The sequence below is a fragment of the Apteryx rowi genome, unplaced genomic scaffold, assembly GCF_003343035.1.
Source record: "Apteryx rowi isolate R43461 unplaced genomic scaffold, aptRow1 scaffold_435, whole genome shotgun sequence".
NCBI classification, from domain to species: domain Eukaryota; kingdom Metazoa; phylum Chordata; class Aves; order Apterygiformes; family Apterygidae; genus Apteryx; species Apteryx rowi.
The window spans coordinates 290,073-306,818 of record NW_020450689.1 but is presented as its reverse complement, the minus strand read 5'-3'; the positions used below and the strand labels follow the sequence as shown (position 1 = coordinate 306,818).

Below are 16,746 nucleotides of genomic sequence, written 5' to 3'. Positions count from 1 at the left end.
TTGCCTTGTTGTTACCTCTTCAGACTAAACTTGGCATTATGTTGTACTTGTGAATGAATGAAACCTTGTTGTTCATTACTATGAAACAATATTAAGTGTCACGTCAGCTTGAATTTACAGACATGAAATACCAGCTTTCAGCTCTATGAACAGTTTCTCCATGTTATACTTAATGCATTATGCAGAAGAAGAGTGCTGATTGCTGTTCAGCCTATTGTTCAATGACCTAGTTCTGTGCTGAGCATGTTAGACATAGGAAGAAAAGATTATGAGTTTTTCTCCTGCAAGATGCTTAGAAACTTGGAAATGTTCTTAAGGACCAAATATACTTCATGGCCTTGGCTCCTCATCTGTTCCACCTCAAAACAGTTTTGCTTCCTAATCTGATTACTTCTAGATTATCATTATATTTCAGTGATAAAAACCCATAAGCCAAATCATTCAGGAATTCTTTTGATTCCACCAACCATGGATTTTTTTTTTTTTTAATCTGAAGAGGAAGAAAAGGAAGCACAAAACTGGATTTGCTACAACATGCAGCTTAGGCATTTCAGGTACTAACTGCATTTCTAAAAGTTTCTCAGAATCTTCTAGTCATCTAACAAAATAATTCTGCATTTTATATTTGGTTAACTTCATAATTTTTTTTCTTCTGTGAAATTCGTGGTTGTTGAAGGAGCTTAAACATACACAGAAATTCATGTGAAAAGAAAGAGTTACAAATGAAATGTGACTGCAGAAAGGCACAGTAAAACTAGAGGCCTAATATCGTACTGAAAGCTGTTGTGCAATGTAACAACACACCTGAATCATCAGGACAGGATCTGTTCTACTGGCAGACAGAATATAAAATAAGTTTGTCAAGGATTCTGCGTTCCACCGCAAAGGACTGATTTGCAGGTGAGATAAAAACAAAGATCAGTACTAAGAAAACAGCTTTTGGCATATATATTGTCTCTTCCAAAATATTTGCACTAAAAGCTTTTTCTTAAGGATGTTAACACAGCACCTGCAATATTCTTGGAAGAACAGACTTTAAGTGTGTTTTAGAAAGAGACATACCTTTCTGCTATAAAAATCAACAGACCCTGCTACGTATCAATATGCACATTTGAAATATCTTTCTAGTCATTCATTCTCTTTGATTTTACCAGAAAATATTCTGTTAAAAAAGAAGAAAAAAAGAAAGTTTCTCAAAGAATATCAATATTTTGACATGGAAGGAGAAAAGAGAAAATTACATGATAAGGTTCAGGAACAGTAAAGTGAAAGCACTTATACCATAAAAATACCTGCTCTTGCCAAACAAAGGAAATGTACTTATGGTTATTTAATAACCTCCTCCTCCTAATTCATAAAAAACTATAACAAAGCTAACTATATTTAAATCTATGAAATGCCTTTTAAAGTCATTTCTTTGCTTCCTTCTTTACTGAAAATAATCTTCATACTGATTGTAAAAAATTCAATATTTGTATAGGGATTAGACAAATTCAAAAGAAATGTAAAAAATGTTCCTCAATGCTAAGAATGTTTTTTTCTAGTAGATGTCTTTAAAATTCAACAAAATATAGAAAATTCATATGTAATTTATTATTAGAGAGGAAACTTGTCCCACTAGGCTCTAATCCTTATTTTTTTTATAGGATTTGTCTTTGCTCCCCTGCCTCACTTCATCCTAAAGTGATTAGTTGTTCAAACTAATAATCCCTTAATATTATGCCTTTTCCCTAGTATGAACAAGGGCTGAAAGGAAGATTGATTCTGTGTATAGTATTCCCATATGAACAAACAAAAACACATACACTTTCATTAAAAGTAAATGCCTGTACATAGATACACTAACAAATATGCTGCCTACACATGCATTATATTTGCACACATGTACATAGACTGCTGGTTATATTCCACCTTCCGAACCGGCAGTCATAGAAACGTGGACTGTTAAACACTTTCTCAGACCTGAGTCTGTGAGTTTGCAATTAAGTACACCTCTATGGACACTGCAGGTGTTTTGCTTCCTATGAAAAAGTAAATTGGATCCCTATTTTGAACTGTTTTTCACACTGGCTCAGAAGCTTACACTGTACAAAGTTTTCCCATTTAAATTTCAGGAAAAGGGTTTAGCACATGACACTGACAACCTTCTTTCAATGCACCAATGCAGTCAATGAGAGTTTGCACTTGAAATCAGAAGGCTCTCCCCAGCACAATTCAGATCCTTTGTGCCTCTGTATATGTTAAAAATACAATATTATTTCTTTAAAATTAGAAGAAGAAAAAAATTCTTGTTTACAGCCAAATATTAATTTTCCATTCTGTGAAATGATTAGGCACTTATTTATGTGTTGTCAGTCACAAACATGCAGAAAACGTAAAAGTTATTGAAAAAATTAAAGTCTGCTCCACTGTCTTGTAGGACTGTTGGTTCTCTAAGTGCTTTGAAATTATGATGTATGAGGTAGATGTTGCATATTAAATAAAGATATTTAAATTATAAAGCCCCCGTTAGTGAGAGCTGATGAATGTTAAATGTTACGAGCCACAAGGCTGTGGCATCCATCATATTCACATACTATCACAGGCAATGATGGAGCAGCCCCAGTGATGACAGATAGACTGCCAGATAGTTATCCCTTATTTGCAGAGTCGCCAAGCAAGCCGATCAACCCCCGGGCTTTTTTTTTTTTTAATTAAATCAGCAACTTTTTCTTCGTGTTCTTGCCGAAAGTATCAATTTTTTCTTCATGTGTAGTAGGTAGAAGAACGGTTTAGTAAGGTGAGGAGAAAAGGAAAAGGAAGCAGTAGCCCTTTCCCCTGAAAAAGCTGCAAACTTCAAATGACTAGAAACAAATATAAAATTGTGATCTTGTGAGAGAACAGCAATGAAACAGTAAGCACACAATAATGGCTTTTCTCTGCACTTAGATAAAAGCTGAATTTTTGATGTGCACAGTATATTTTCATAAAATTTTATATACTATGTTTTATACACTTATTGGCTATTCCATAATAATGTGTGTGCTAACAGTAAAATTGCTCTTAAATTTATGTGTGTTATTTATATGTTCCCACGTAACAATGCTTTTTGTTGTAAAAAATATTCTGTTTATTAATGTAACTTTACAACCACTGCATCCAAGATCCGTGGTAAATTAATGACATTTTTATTATTTTATAGTGTCATTAAATTTTTACTGATCACTCCATCAAACAGAAGCAATAAAGGCCATAATGCAAACTGGGACACTTAGATCAGGGGAGCAGGAAGGCATTCCATATAGTCTGAAGTAAACGGCTTGCTATAAATGATATTTATACCATCTTTAAGGATGTTAGAATACTTGGACAAGTTTGGCAAAACTGTTTCTGTAGTACAGTGGATTGTGTACTTAAATAACAGTTTACTTGCCAGCAGGACAAGTTTTTTTCAAACCATATGCGAGAAGATGACTGATTGCATCCATCTCTTGAAAAATAATATATGAAATGTAATAATACACTGGGCACCCCTCCCTTCTGGATTACCAAGACTGATCCGACTATACCCATGCCTCAAATTATTTCAACATGCTTGCTTTTTCCACATCTGAAATGTATGCTTAGACTGAAATGGAAAATGGCATGCACGCTGATCGTTGTGTGAAAGATTAAAAAATATATATATATATATACATATATAGCAAACAAATACATTTTATTTAAGTAGACATGTTTGGACAATGATGTAATACCCTTTATTTTAATAGTCTAGCTTGGAAGCAGTTACCAACATCCATTTAAAGAGTCAGTTTCTAGAAACTGAGTTAATATGGGTCGTTCACAGAAGCCGCAGAGCATATGCCTGAAGGGATATTATTTCTTTTGAGGACAGTACTTCAGTTAGAATGACTACAGATAATTATCACGTATTGTCTTTATGTATCAAATATATTTCAATGGAGTTATTCCCTAATGAATGTTCCAGTGGCTTATTTGTAAATGTGACCTATTCCATTTACCTACCGTGGACAGGAAACAACAAGCGAAAAATTTTCTATCTTTAAAACATCAAAAGGACGTTTTAAGCAAAACGCAAAGAAAAATATTCACAATTTGAATGAGGAACCATAAGACCTCTTTTTATCCTTGAAAGTCAAGATACAAATGTCCCAAACTTTTCACCTTCTTCTTTCTATTTTTTAACAGCCAGGACCGAAAAGTTAAATTACCCTCTGCTTAGAATCTTTTGCAACATCTTGGCACGGCAGGGATAATTACAAATTGACTTTCAGCCTTATCTTTGGATATTTTAGTTATTATGGGTGGGAAGTTTAAACATTAACCTTATTACAACAATGTCAATCATCCTCCTGGTGTGCAGGCATGCAACTGCTGGAATTCTTTGGATGGCGAAGTAGATAAACACAATAGTCGCATTATTGTTACAACTAAAAGAAAAGCAGCCTTACAGAAAGGCTTTTCGTTTTGCAAAACTTCATGGTGAATATCTAGAACTTGTTTTCAACATCAGAGCAGTAGGAATTGCTCCAAGAAACCTGAGAAATTAAATTAGCAAAGTAGGTAAACTTATTGTAGAAATGCTGATATTTTAAGATATTACAAGATATAAAACATATCTTTTCCAACCACTGATTTTCAGATTGGATGAATGAATGACATGCCAATTTCTGTGATGTTGATGCATCCCGACCTTATTTTATTTTTTATGTAGGTGAAATACCTAAATCCAATAATTTCACCGATGTCAGAGTATAATCTCAAGAAGCAGATGAAGAGGGACAATTCAGTGAATTATCACCCCAACCTACTGCCGTTTTCTGTTTTTGAAGGCCCCTATATTGTTCATAAAACGCTCCACTACTACCTTTGCCTGAGAACATACAGAATAGAATAGCATCCCTGCTGCACACTATAGATTTGTATTAAATAACAGTGCCCCAGAGCAAACAGCCTGCTTGAAAAGACGGGGAGAGAGAGAAGCCATCAGGTCCCCTTTTAAATATATTGTTCTGTCTTCTAGCAAAACTGAAAAGCAAGAGATTAAAAACAGTTATGAGGAAATTTACCCTAACATTACTTTGCTTGACTGGCAAGCCTCAGCTGGCTTCCATGTGACAGCATGACATGCGCAGGACCATCACAAGCAGAGAATATTCTGAAGTTGTTGACTACCGGTGTTTCATAGGCATTGTCAGGATATGGGGCTTTCTTCTTTAAGACCTAGACTCAGAAGTCAAACATGACAATCTCAATTTCACTAAAATTTAAAGTGTCTAGAAAAAAGTCTGAAAACAGGGGCACTAAATGCTAAAAACTCATCAGATAGACAAATGCAAACATAGACTGCCTACTTTTAAATACCTTTTTTTAGCTAATTATTTTGGAAACCTGAGTTCTGAGGCTCAGATGACTGTGAGCCCCTGGTTCAAGGGAAGAATAGCCATCCTGAGCTCTGAACACAAATAAGAAGAATTTAAACGAATCCCCTGATTACTGGTAGCATTCAGCACGTACTAATACATTAACAGACTTCAGTACATTGAAGATTGCCTTAAAAAATAGTAGTGTATGGATTTAAAACATATTTTTGGAGACAAAAAGAACAGATAGCAAATCTTTCCACCTAAGTAGCATCTTATGCCCTCCTACACAAAAACTATGCACATACCCTTAACTATTGCCTCGCTTGCAGGCTCCCCTAAGCTATGGATCTGCCCTGGTTAGATTACTTTCAACAGGATTACTGCACTTACTGAGCCCCCTTAACCAAATGCTTTATGTCTTTGCTCATATGGTTTTAATATGGTTTTAACCAATTGCAAGGTTATTTATAAGTTTGCAACTCCCCAGTAGTTAGAGTTATGAAGCGTTCAGACTTAAGCATATCCAGTTGTGTGGTAACCCAACTACTGCTTTCATGCGGTTTCCAACTTTTTATTCATGCACAAAGGCATGATGCATGGCAGTATCTGAGAACTTTCGGATTAACTCTTTGTTTCAGCAGCAAATTCATACAGCAGTCTAACAGTAAAATTACACATTGACCAAAATGTAAAGATTTTTTGTTAAAAAAAAAAAAGGCAAACTGTGGAATTCTACCTTAGACTGATGATAAGTCACTAGTCCTTGAAAAAAACAAAAGGACAATCAATTAAATTAACAACTGGTAAATGAAAAGCAAACAAAAGGAGCTACTATTTTAAACTCTGCATAATAAGGCTGCAGAATTCACTAGAGGTCAGAAAGAGTCCAAAGCCTGGGCTGTCACTTGTTTTTAAAGAGCTGGATAATTTTATGACTGTTAATAACATTTGTAGTAACACATGCTAAGATAATCAAATCTCATGTTCCAGGGTGTAAGCTGCTCTACCGTTGGGGTCAAAGAGAAATTCCCTCTTTCTCTCTGCTGCTCCCTTCCCTCCTGACCAACATCCACAGATGATTAACTGGGAGCCTTCTAGGGAGAGAAGTTAATTTTCTTTTATAACATCAGGTATTGCTCACTAGATTTAAGGGAGAACCGGTAAATGATATAGACCAAATCTATGTACCTTGTAACTATAAAGAATCTGAATGCAACCCTTTAAAAAACACATTTTCTTTTAACTACACACACATATGTGCATTTTTGAGAGACACACAAAACTAGACACAAATGATAACTGGCATACACTTCTGCTAGGAAATAGCAAGATTGCTTTTTCTGTGCCTTAAGCTGACTGGGCAAGCAAAGCAGTTGTTTCTCTCGGACCTTCTGAACAGCCATTCAAACTTCCCTTCACTTACAAGGTAAATTCATAGGGACGCGGCAAAACCAAGCTGGTTTTCTGTAATAGACTAGACACTAAAGAGGAATAATAATAGACATTTTGCTACAGTTCAGTTGAATTTAGCAGATGTTTGGACCTTGTCAGTGAAGGCCTCACTTTCTCCAAGTATTTGAATAAAACGCATAAATGGAAATGACATAAAAGTATACAGAAGTTCCTTTCCAAAATGTAAACTTAATGCCATGATTCTGTACACACATCTGTGCATACTTCCCCAAACTTTTCTGTTTGTGACTGAATTCCATTAAAAGTATTGTCATTCATTAGAATCATGACAGAATTTAAGAGATCAGAGATCTGGTTACTATCCTCAAATCTGTGAATCTCCTTTTCTCTTAATCTTCTAGTAAAATATTCCAGGCTGGAAACACAACTTCAGCAAGAAGCCACAGCAATATAACAACCAGCTAAAGTATTCTAGGTTCAGCACAGCACAACAATTTTTTTGGAGTGGGAAAAAAAATAGGGAAGAAAAAAAGTCACCAATTTCCATTTCATTGTGGTGTTCTGCAAACCTCAACAGCACAAAGCAAATTCAGCTGCCCTCCACACAAGTTTGGGAAAAGAGAGATTTGCAAGAAGTCAGAACACACACACACACACGCCACTGGTCAAGCTTCTTAAGAACCAAGCTGATGTTCTTTTGCAAACAATAGAGTATACAAGTGCATGCAAACAGACACATGTAGATATGTTGGATTTCAAACTTACAAAAGCTAAGAGACTCACAGCTGATGTTCTCACAGATACTTTAATTCTGTCATTTCAAGCATGCTTTATGATAGGCACGCATCAGATTTTGTGACATAATGAAACAATACTGAAAAAACTATGATAAAAATGGACTACATGAGGCAATAATCAGTCAGCATACTGCAATAAGTACACTTTTCCTACTCTAGATGTGGGTAATAGTTATAAGGGTTTAAAAACAACTATTTCGACTATTTCAAAAATTTTGAAAATTAAAGAACTAAAGTTTAGGGAAAAATCCGAACCTGAGTTTTGTGTATTTTGCTACAGAAATATTCGAACATGAATACTGTTGTATATTATATGTATAGATTCCAGTACTTCCAGTAGGGTAAATAATGCCAGGGCCTTGGAACTGCTGCTGTCTAACTCAGATATTCTGCAGGGGATACTGGATTTACCTTCCCCTACCGTTTATCTCAGTAAGCAATGCAGGCACCTTGACATGGGTGATCCATCCCATTTTCAGAAGATACCGGCAGCAGCTTAAATTAATGATGCAGAAGACACTTGGGTCTTAAATGTTCATATTCATATTTAGCATTATAAATGCAATCAAGGCGGTTAACAAAAACTCACCAAATGCTACTATGTTCAAGTATATGCCTTGCCTTGTGCAATGTGTAAATATATAATTGCATACCATGCATATATAGATTAAGTAGGCTTTTTCTGTATTTATCAACCTGATTTTTTTCATTTTGCAGCATTTTAAAGAATGCATTTCTTTTTCAAGAATGCATTTTTTGATTGTTGCTATCACTCTATTTATACTCAGGCATTTTTGTTATGCTCAGAGAGAAAAGAAACGTATCACTAAAGAATAAAGATGGGTGACAATGGAACAATGATAATAACATCATTATGCAGTGTTTTGCCTCTTGTACCCCCATCACTGCCATGTTTTTCTCTGATTATCTCAGCCTCAGGAAAATGTGCTGCTTACCGTTTATGTCAGGAAGGCAAGATTACTGTTTGCATGATTACAATATCAAGCATGATGTACATAATGCCTGTGATGATATAGATGTACCCCTCAACTAGCTCCTGTCTTTAATCTTCATTCATCAGCAAAAAAGCCAGTAAGCTGCAAATCCGTGCTGCCTCATATAGGCCTCAAGCTCGTAAGGTGCTGAGTGCTTTTACTCCATTCCAACAGAGCACACAAGCACATGGATAGATATTACTATGCTCCATGGGAATACTTACATTAAGCATGGACTAATGCACTCTGCTGAATCAGGGCCAAAGTGTTTAGCTCTTCCAGGCTCATATTGAATCTGAGAATAAAAACTGAATAACTTTTTTCCAGGCTAATAAAGATACTTTTTCCTTCTTTTTGGAAGGAAACTCTTTTCTCCCTTTCAAGCAGAAGTCAGGCAAAGGGCACGCTTGCCTTTGAGTCAAGTAGGCTGATGGCCTTCTTGTGTGAAGAAGTATTCTTGTTTAGGAATAAAACAGTAGAAAACCAAGGACACAGTCCTGTAAGGATTTATGCAAGTGGACACGTTTTTGCATTAAGAATGACCAAGCAGAAGGCAAAGGAACAACTATCAGGCAAGTGAAATGGCTATAGTTACTTAATGGCTATAATTACTTACTCATCTTTCTAATACAATCAGAACTAAGTTGCTTATAAATTATGCTTTTAAAATTTGTACTCAAGGGGAAAATAGCCCAAACTGGATTTATTAACACTATAGATTTATCAAAACAAAAAAGTAAGAAACGGATAAAGGAGGATAGATTCTACATTTGACATGTAAATGCAGGCAAATACGCACTTCCTGGGAACTGGGAGAGATTTATCTCTGAAGGAAGGGGTAACCCTTCCATGCAGAAAGTACAAATCAAAATAATGTAAGAGAGAAGGTATTTTATAAGGGCAACTGAAGGCTATGCATTTTTTTCATGCAGAGTCTAGGAAACCTTACACCTGAAACCATCTTAAATGCAAAATGAATACCTACAGGCTGAAAAAATTATGTGGTTTTACTGCTGCAATATACAAAGACAAAACTGCTAGTCATCTATAGCTGATGCTACTGGCAAAAATCCATTCTCTAGCTTTTCATTTAAAGTAGAATGATTTTGTAAATCTTGTTTTGTTTTTAGCATGAAAAGCTTGTTTCAAATTTCCCATATAAGATGTCTCATAAAGTACTCTTCAGCTCAATGCAACAATGACAATTCAGAAAATGCTCTTATATCTTAACAAGCAATCTTGGATGGGAGTTTCAAAAGTAGTGGTTTCACCCACAGAGCATACGAATCAGTTATGTCCCCCTTAAGACCTATTTTTACCTTGTTTTCAGCATAAGCATAGACTGGGTCCTATGTACATCGCTCCTCATTTAAAAATAATTCTTTCTCCCTTTTCTCCTCTCCTCACCCACTCTAGATGAAGAACTGGAAGAACTGAAAGAGTTCATGTGAGTCACTGAAGGAAAATTCCAACGCCTCATGCCAGTGGAAGATATTTGCTACCATGGGACACAGACAATCTGTGAATAAAAGAGTTTGCTGTCTCATACCTTCCTTACTCCTTTGCATACATGTATATTTTATAGCTGTGTTCGTATTTTCTAGCTATGCCTTGCATGAAAGAGAACATTATTGTCCTGTGGAAGCAATAAAGATTTTGGAGCTTTTTACTGTTATATATGTAGACAATCATAATAGCTACCACGGTGTAAGAGTAGTATCCAAATTAGCTTAGAAAAGAAGTTGGTATCAGTATCTGCAGAGGCAGAGAGAGGGGAAATTATTACCTTCTGGTCACTCAGAAAGTCAATGATTAAGCTGAGAACTGAACCCGGGACTTCTGAACATTAGGCCAGTCCACTGGCTGTTATGCCACACTGCCTCAGCTATAAATCTGTTTGATGGATTTTTCAGTCATGGAACATTAAAGGCTCTGCTGTTGTCTAATGAATATGTTTAAAGAAAACAGTACAAACAAAAGCAAATGTAACACTTAAATTATCTGGGAAGTACAGCTTTGATGTCACACTTGGATAAAGGATTTCCTACTATAGACCTATGTACACTTTTACATACTGAAAAATATTTTAGCCAATACCACGAGCTGGTATGCTGGCATCTATTTACGTCTGAAAAGGGAACATAATCAGTTTTAGTTGGTTAAGTACAATCTGAGCCAACTTTTATATTACGACCAAAAGCTTGGCAGCACAGTACCAGTGGCAAGTAGCAGAAAATTGCTTACAGTGTTATTTGCCAGATTACTTGAACGATTTACATTGGGTTTTCAAGAGAGTTTGGAGTATTAAAAACTTAAGATTTGGATAAGCCTTGGACTGTGGATTTTTGTTCCTAGTTGCAACATGATGCGCAGGAGAGGGTTATGATATAGTATGAACTAACTAAATGAAGCATTTTTTTAATATAAACCACCTGAAACATTTAGGAGCAGTTCAGTTTGAACTGTTAAGATATTCTTTTTAATTGAAGATTTGGAGAGCCAATTGATTTAGATTAAATGCTCAGCCTTACACATCCACTTATTATAAGATTCATGTTGACATTGTACTAAATACAGCCATACAGTTTGTATTCCAGATAAATTGATCTGACTACAAGCCTCACTCTTTAGTTTGATTCTTACTCCAAGATAAATCAATATTTAATATCCCCTGCAACAGCCCCAGCAGATAATTTTAAACCTTTTCTCCATTCCATTAGGTTACCTTTAAAAAATCTTTATACGAGCCTTCACAGATGACTTCTGAAAAACTAGTTTATGAAAAGCTGTCTGAAATTCATTAATTCACATGGAGGATTTTTTTTTTTTTAAATCTTGCTGCATTGTGCTGATTTCTAAATCCATCTCTGTTTAGCTAATTCTCCTGCTCAGCTAATTTGAAGAATAAGTAAGTACTTCCTGTAAACCTGCAACACAGATTTTAAATATAAAGAAAAATACCCTTCTACAGCTAGCTATATGGGACGGAAGTTATGCCAAGGGTGCGGCCTTCCGCTGCTGTATGCTGCAAAACCCAACTGCCCGAGAGGCTCCCTGAGTCCTGGCAAGATGGGTGCTCGCCATCGGCAGGCCCCAGCCTCCAGCCAGCGCTGGCGCCGGCACCAGCCCCGCTGCCACGCAGGCCACGAGAGGCAGTGACAAGCAACAGGACCAGTCTGGCTCAGGAGTCACTCGCGTCCCAGCCTCCAGTTTGAGCCTTTATATCCACTGTGTGCTCCCTCTCCCCTCCCCGCCTGCCGATCTGGTGGAGCAGCTAAGAAACAGGAAAAACATCTCTTCCCCCTCCCTCAAGCCTCTCCTACGGCTACGGGCCCCAGCGGGATAGGAGCCTTTGATATCAGCAGAATGCAAACAGCAAGGCTCAGGTTTGCCCCTTCTCAGGGTTTAGAAACAGAGACATAAGAGGAATTTCAAATGATTATATATTGGGAGAACTGAAAGGGATGATGCCAAAAGGAAGGAACAGCTATATACTCTGGAACGATCAGGTTGCATATTCACCATTCCCTCTAACTGTAGGATCTTTATATTCCCATCTGTGCTTCTCCCTTGCTCTTATTCCCTATTGCGAGTCATGTCACATTCAAAGCGCGCTTCCACAGACGCTCTCTGCACTGCCAAAGCGCTGTCCCATCCCTCAGCCTCCAAACGGCTCCTTCACAACGCACCCGGCCCACAGCCCTTTGACTGTTTGGATTCTGCTGTTCAGGGGTCATGCTGCAAACTCGGAGAGACATTTCAGCTTAAAGGAAGGGGCGTTGCTTTCAAGGCCATGTCATGTCACTTTTTCAGCAGAGTTGTCCCAAGAGTTATGTTCTTGAGGGCGCAGTGAGCTGCAGCCCAGGGCAGCAAAATGTAGGGGCAGGGGCAGGGAATGGATGCGGAGAACCTCTTTGCACAGGAGGGGCAGCATGTAGAACCTGCTTAGCTCTTACCTTTAAAAATCTATCAAAATCTTCATATTAGGAACTATGCCTGCTTTGGTTTGGTTCAAAGCACAGCCTAAAAGGGTCTGATTCTAAATGAGTTCTTTCATTACCAACAAAATAGAAATATTAAAGAAAAATAATATGACTAATTAACTTATAGTGCAGTTTTCAATTTTATCTCTATTCCTTTGCTACCTGCAATCAATCGAAAACGTGATAAATTGTGTATTTTATTTATGGAAAATGTCCAGCATTCACCTTAGTTGTGAACTCAATTCAAAGGCAGATTTAGAGACAAGAAGAATGCAGTTGTATACAGAACATACCCACTAAACAGCAAAAACATGCGAAAGAATAATATTCACTTTTTACCATATAAGATATTAATGGGAGTTCTACTGTGGAAATTGTGTGCTATTTTATTAATTAATGAAGATCTCACACACAACAGGAACATGCAGAGGTTCTGTTTTAATGAGAAACAACATTTAGAAAAGTCCCCAAAGCACAACAAAGGTAAGCAGCAGGGAAGAGCAGCACTGGGGGCAAAAGGAAAGGAGACCCTAGCTTGCAGTCCACTGCAAGCACTGCAGGAAAATTTCCCCATCTCTTGGGAAAAGAGAATGAGAGAGACTTCTAGTACCTAAACGATAATTTGCATCATATCAGGAGCATTCCTAATATCACAAGCATGGGAATCTCAGAACAGCTGGAGAATGAAAGAGCAATGTGGGTCCTGATTCAGAAAGGCACATGTGCTGAAATCCATCCTCAACACAGCAAATGCTTTACGTTAGGACAGCTTAAAAGGGGTCCTGAAAGGGAAATCTGGGTGCTTTTTTCCCCCTTTCCTGGATTCCATATGTTCTCATAACAAATATTCCCAGGTAGCTACGGAAACATGGTGTGGATTGAGATAAAGGGAAATCACTTGATACACTAACTAAGCAAACAGTACACTTGCTCTCCCTCCCTTTGAGGATAATTCACATATTCAGTACAAGTTTCCCATACTGCAGTTCATTCCATTCACCTGTCCACAGTGGTGAGTATATACTGAAAAACTACAGATGGCTTTTGCACTGAATGGAATGAAAATCCCACACAGCAGGGCATGCTGATTAGTGCTGAGGAGTGGTAGGTGTCCATATATTGTCATCTACAACTGTGAATATTCAGGAAAATATTCACCTAAGCATTTTTTCTTGAAAACCAAAATTGTACTAAATTTCACTCAGCTCCTTCCTTACAAAGAGAAAGAAAAAGTAAAGCTTGGGAGAAAGAAGTTGGGAGGAACACTTTGCAGGACAATCTCAAAAAAGAGTTTGTAAGTTTTGAGTTATTTTTTGAAAGGAAACAAGTAGCTGACTTACACTTCATTAATAAGATGTTTAACAGCCATCATGTACTGTGACCTGYAGCATGATAACTGGAGAATAAAACACAGGATTTATGTAAAGAATAGCATGCAGGTAATCCCTTGATAAAGGGGAATCCCTTGGGAGGAAGAGTGCAGCCAGCCAACCTAATCTTATTCACGAGCATTCAAAGGGATTGACTGGCATCAGCCAAGGAACACAGTTCTGGCAAGGAGCCGGCAACTGAATATGTTTCGGCAACCCTTGACAAAACAGGAATTTTCACAGCACCTGATGTGTCAGCGACTCACTTTGTGTACCATTCTAATGCACACCCTCCCTGTGATGGCTCCTATTCGCACTGGCATCTGAAACGTAGCAAAGAGTGTTCCCGTGCTTTAGAAATGGAAGGAAACTAGCATGTAAAAATAGGATGCACTAAGCAAGAATCAATCAATCAATCTATCTAAAAAGACAGTTCATGTGAAAAGTAGCCATATAATGAAATTGTCACTTAGCAATTTAACTCTGGGATGCAAAGAAAATGGCAGTGGGATAAGAATGCATCCATTGACTGTTATCTCAAGAAGCTTTTGGCAAGGTAACAGTGAAAGCACGCACACAGCCACATGAGCAACACAGGTCTAACATTAAACCACAAGTGTCCACTTCTCTTCCTGGCTGTTTAACAAATTGCTTTAGAATGGGTGGAGGTGAAGAGGAGATCTCTCCAAAGCCTTGTCTCAGTGTTCTCCCTCAGTTAATGAATGTCAGCACGTGGCAGAGAACGGAAATTTGATATGTTTTTCCAGCCTTTCTTATAGAGGCATTTGCAACATGTTAGAGGCCACAGGCATAAAAGTGAAATACTGAGAAATTAATGTTGTCTGTAGATTTTCAGGATGTAAGCTGGGCAATTTCAGCTTGTGGGTTAGGCATACTTTAGGTTTTAAATAGTGTTATAACAACTTACTATGACTTGAGCATGATTTTAGTACAAGTAATCTGATGTTGAAGATCATTTATTATTACCCTGTTACACATTTCCAATTGAGATAGGCCTGTTTACTGAGTTAGCGTTACGTGACTACAGCTGGACAAGCTATGCACAGCAAACAATTTATCCAACAAATCTAGTCTTTCTTATCTTTTCAAACTATCCCTGGAGGATCAGCAATTTCTATACATGTATGAGTAACTCTTAAGTGTTCAGTCTAACTTATGAGTTATGCATGAACTATTCACTTAAATGCTTAATAGTTTGCCACTTGTGGTTTATGCTCTAGTTGGTCACCTAAGACAAATTACATTGTTTTTGATGTCTGACTTATGATAATAGTTAACATTGCCTTAAACTGCCTGGAAAGAGCAACTGGGAATTCCCTCAGCCAGAAGACCTCCTAGGGAGTAGAAAGCCTTTACGTGTAGCTATCAGCTCCCGCACCCATTACCTTCACTGCCATAGAAAAAGAGATGAACCTGCCTCCGGCACAGCATAGGAAGGAAAAAGATGGCAGCGGTGAGACACAGTGTAGCAAGGTCTGCAAGATCCCAAGGTTAAATCGTTGCAGAGGCTCTGTGATCACTGCAAAGATCTGTAATTAACCTCAGCACTGTATCAGGGCTGGACCAGCCCCCTGTTACTGCCTTCCTCATTCGGTCAGCACGGAGTTTGGAGAGGGTGTGGAATCAAAGCCTCCGTTTTTATGAGCAGGGGGTGAGCAATTTGGGCATAAACAGCAAATGTCTGTAATTGTGCACAAATGTCCATGTTCATATGCAAATACACCCATAGAAATAAAATTCCGTTTGCATGAATATTTGTGAAAAGAAAACAAAGGAAGGAATAAGCATGGCCAAATTCCATTAATCAGATTTCAAACAAACATTTGCAAATACCGTTTTGCATTGTTTGCTCAAGTCTTTTCATGAGATGAAAGAAGACAATTTTACCTGCTAATGCTTATTCTTTTGTTTGAAGCAAAACAGTTAAGCCTGCACAGAGTATAAACTCACAAACAGGCAGCTGAGTAAATATCCTACAACAACGAGGAGCGTATTTCAATTTGTCATACCTATTGATGCAGCCTAATGATACCTGAGAAACAGGAGACATTTAATTTTAGAAAGTAATGAAGTATCAGGCAAAGTAATCCCAATTTATCCATGCTGTACTTAATCTATTGCAATTAATGGAGTTATACGGGTAATGCATTTGGTATTGCGCATTTACTTAAAGGAATACACAGAGAGAGCCTGGAAACAAATAGCAGTAACTTTTGTGGATGTTGGTGCCTGTATCTAAGTGTGAAATAACATGCAAATGTAGTTGGTAGTTCTCAGAGCAAGTGAAGAAGTGACATGATAGGATTCTGCAGCTGCCATTCTGACCCACAATTTAAATCAATGAATATATTCCTGTCCCAGGGAATTAATGTTCGAACAGTAATTCTCAACCTATCTTTATTCTTTTGTGGAGAAGCATAATAAAAACATGGAATACATTTCACTGTATGTCTGCAAACTCTCTTGAATAGCTTAGGAAATGGATTGTACATAAGAAGATATAATCATTATGCTGTTACAGTCATCACAAAGACACAATCCTTTATGGCAGAACATCGTCCTCTGGGAAATATTATCCTCATTGGTTTGTGCAAATTTTTCAACATTCACCTCCAGGACCCATCTTAATCTAATTCTGCCCCTTTGGGATTTTTTGATGCTCCAAGATTTAAGAGAGAAGACCAAAACAGGACAAAGCTTTTATCCTTTCTACAGGAAATACCCCATGTGAGTGGAAAAGCAGCGTATTCAGCATTTTTTCTTGTGCTGGAAAGGAGACAGAAGAAAGGGGCCAAACACCA

At 37.5% G+C, this 16,746-nt stretch overlaps 1 protein-coding gene across 9 annotated transcripts in view; it reads right to left on the bottom strand.

Moving 5' to 3' along the window:
- The window catches only part of SOX6 (SRY-box 6), a 270,848-nt gene that overhangs the window by 35,680 nt on the left and 218,422 nt on the right, over positions 1 to 16,746 (bottom strand). The window lies entirely within an intron of this gene.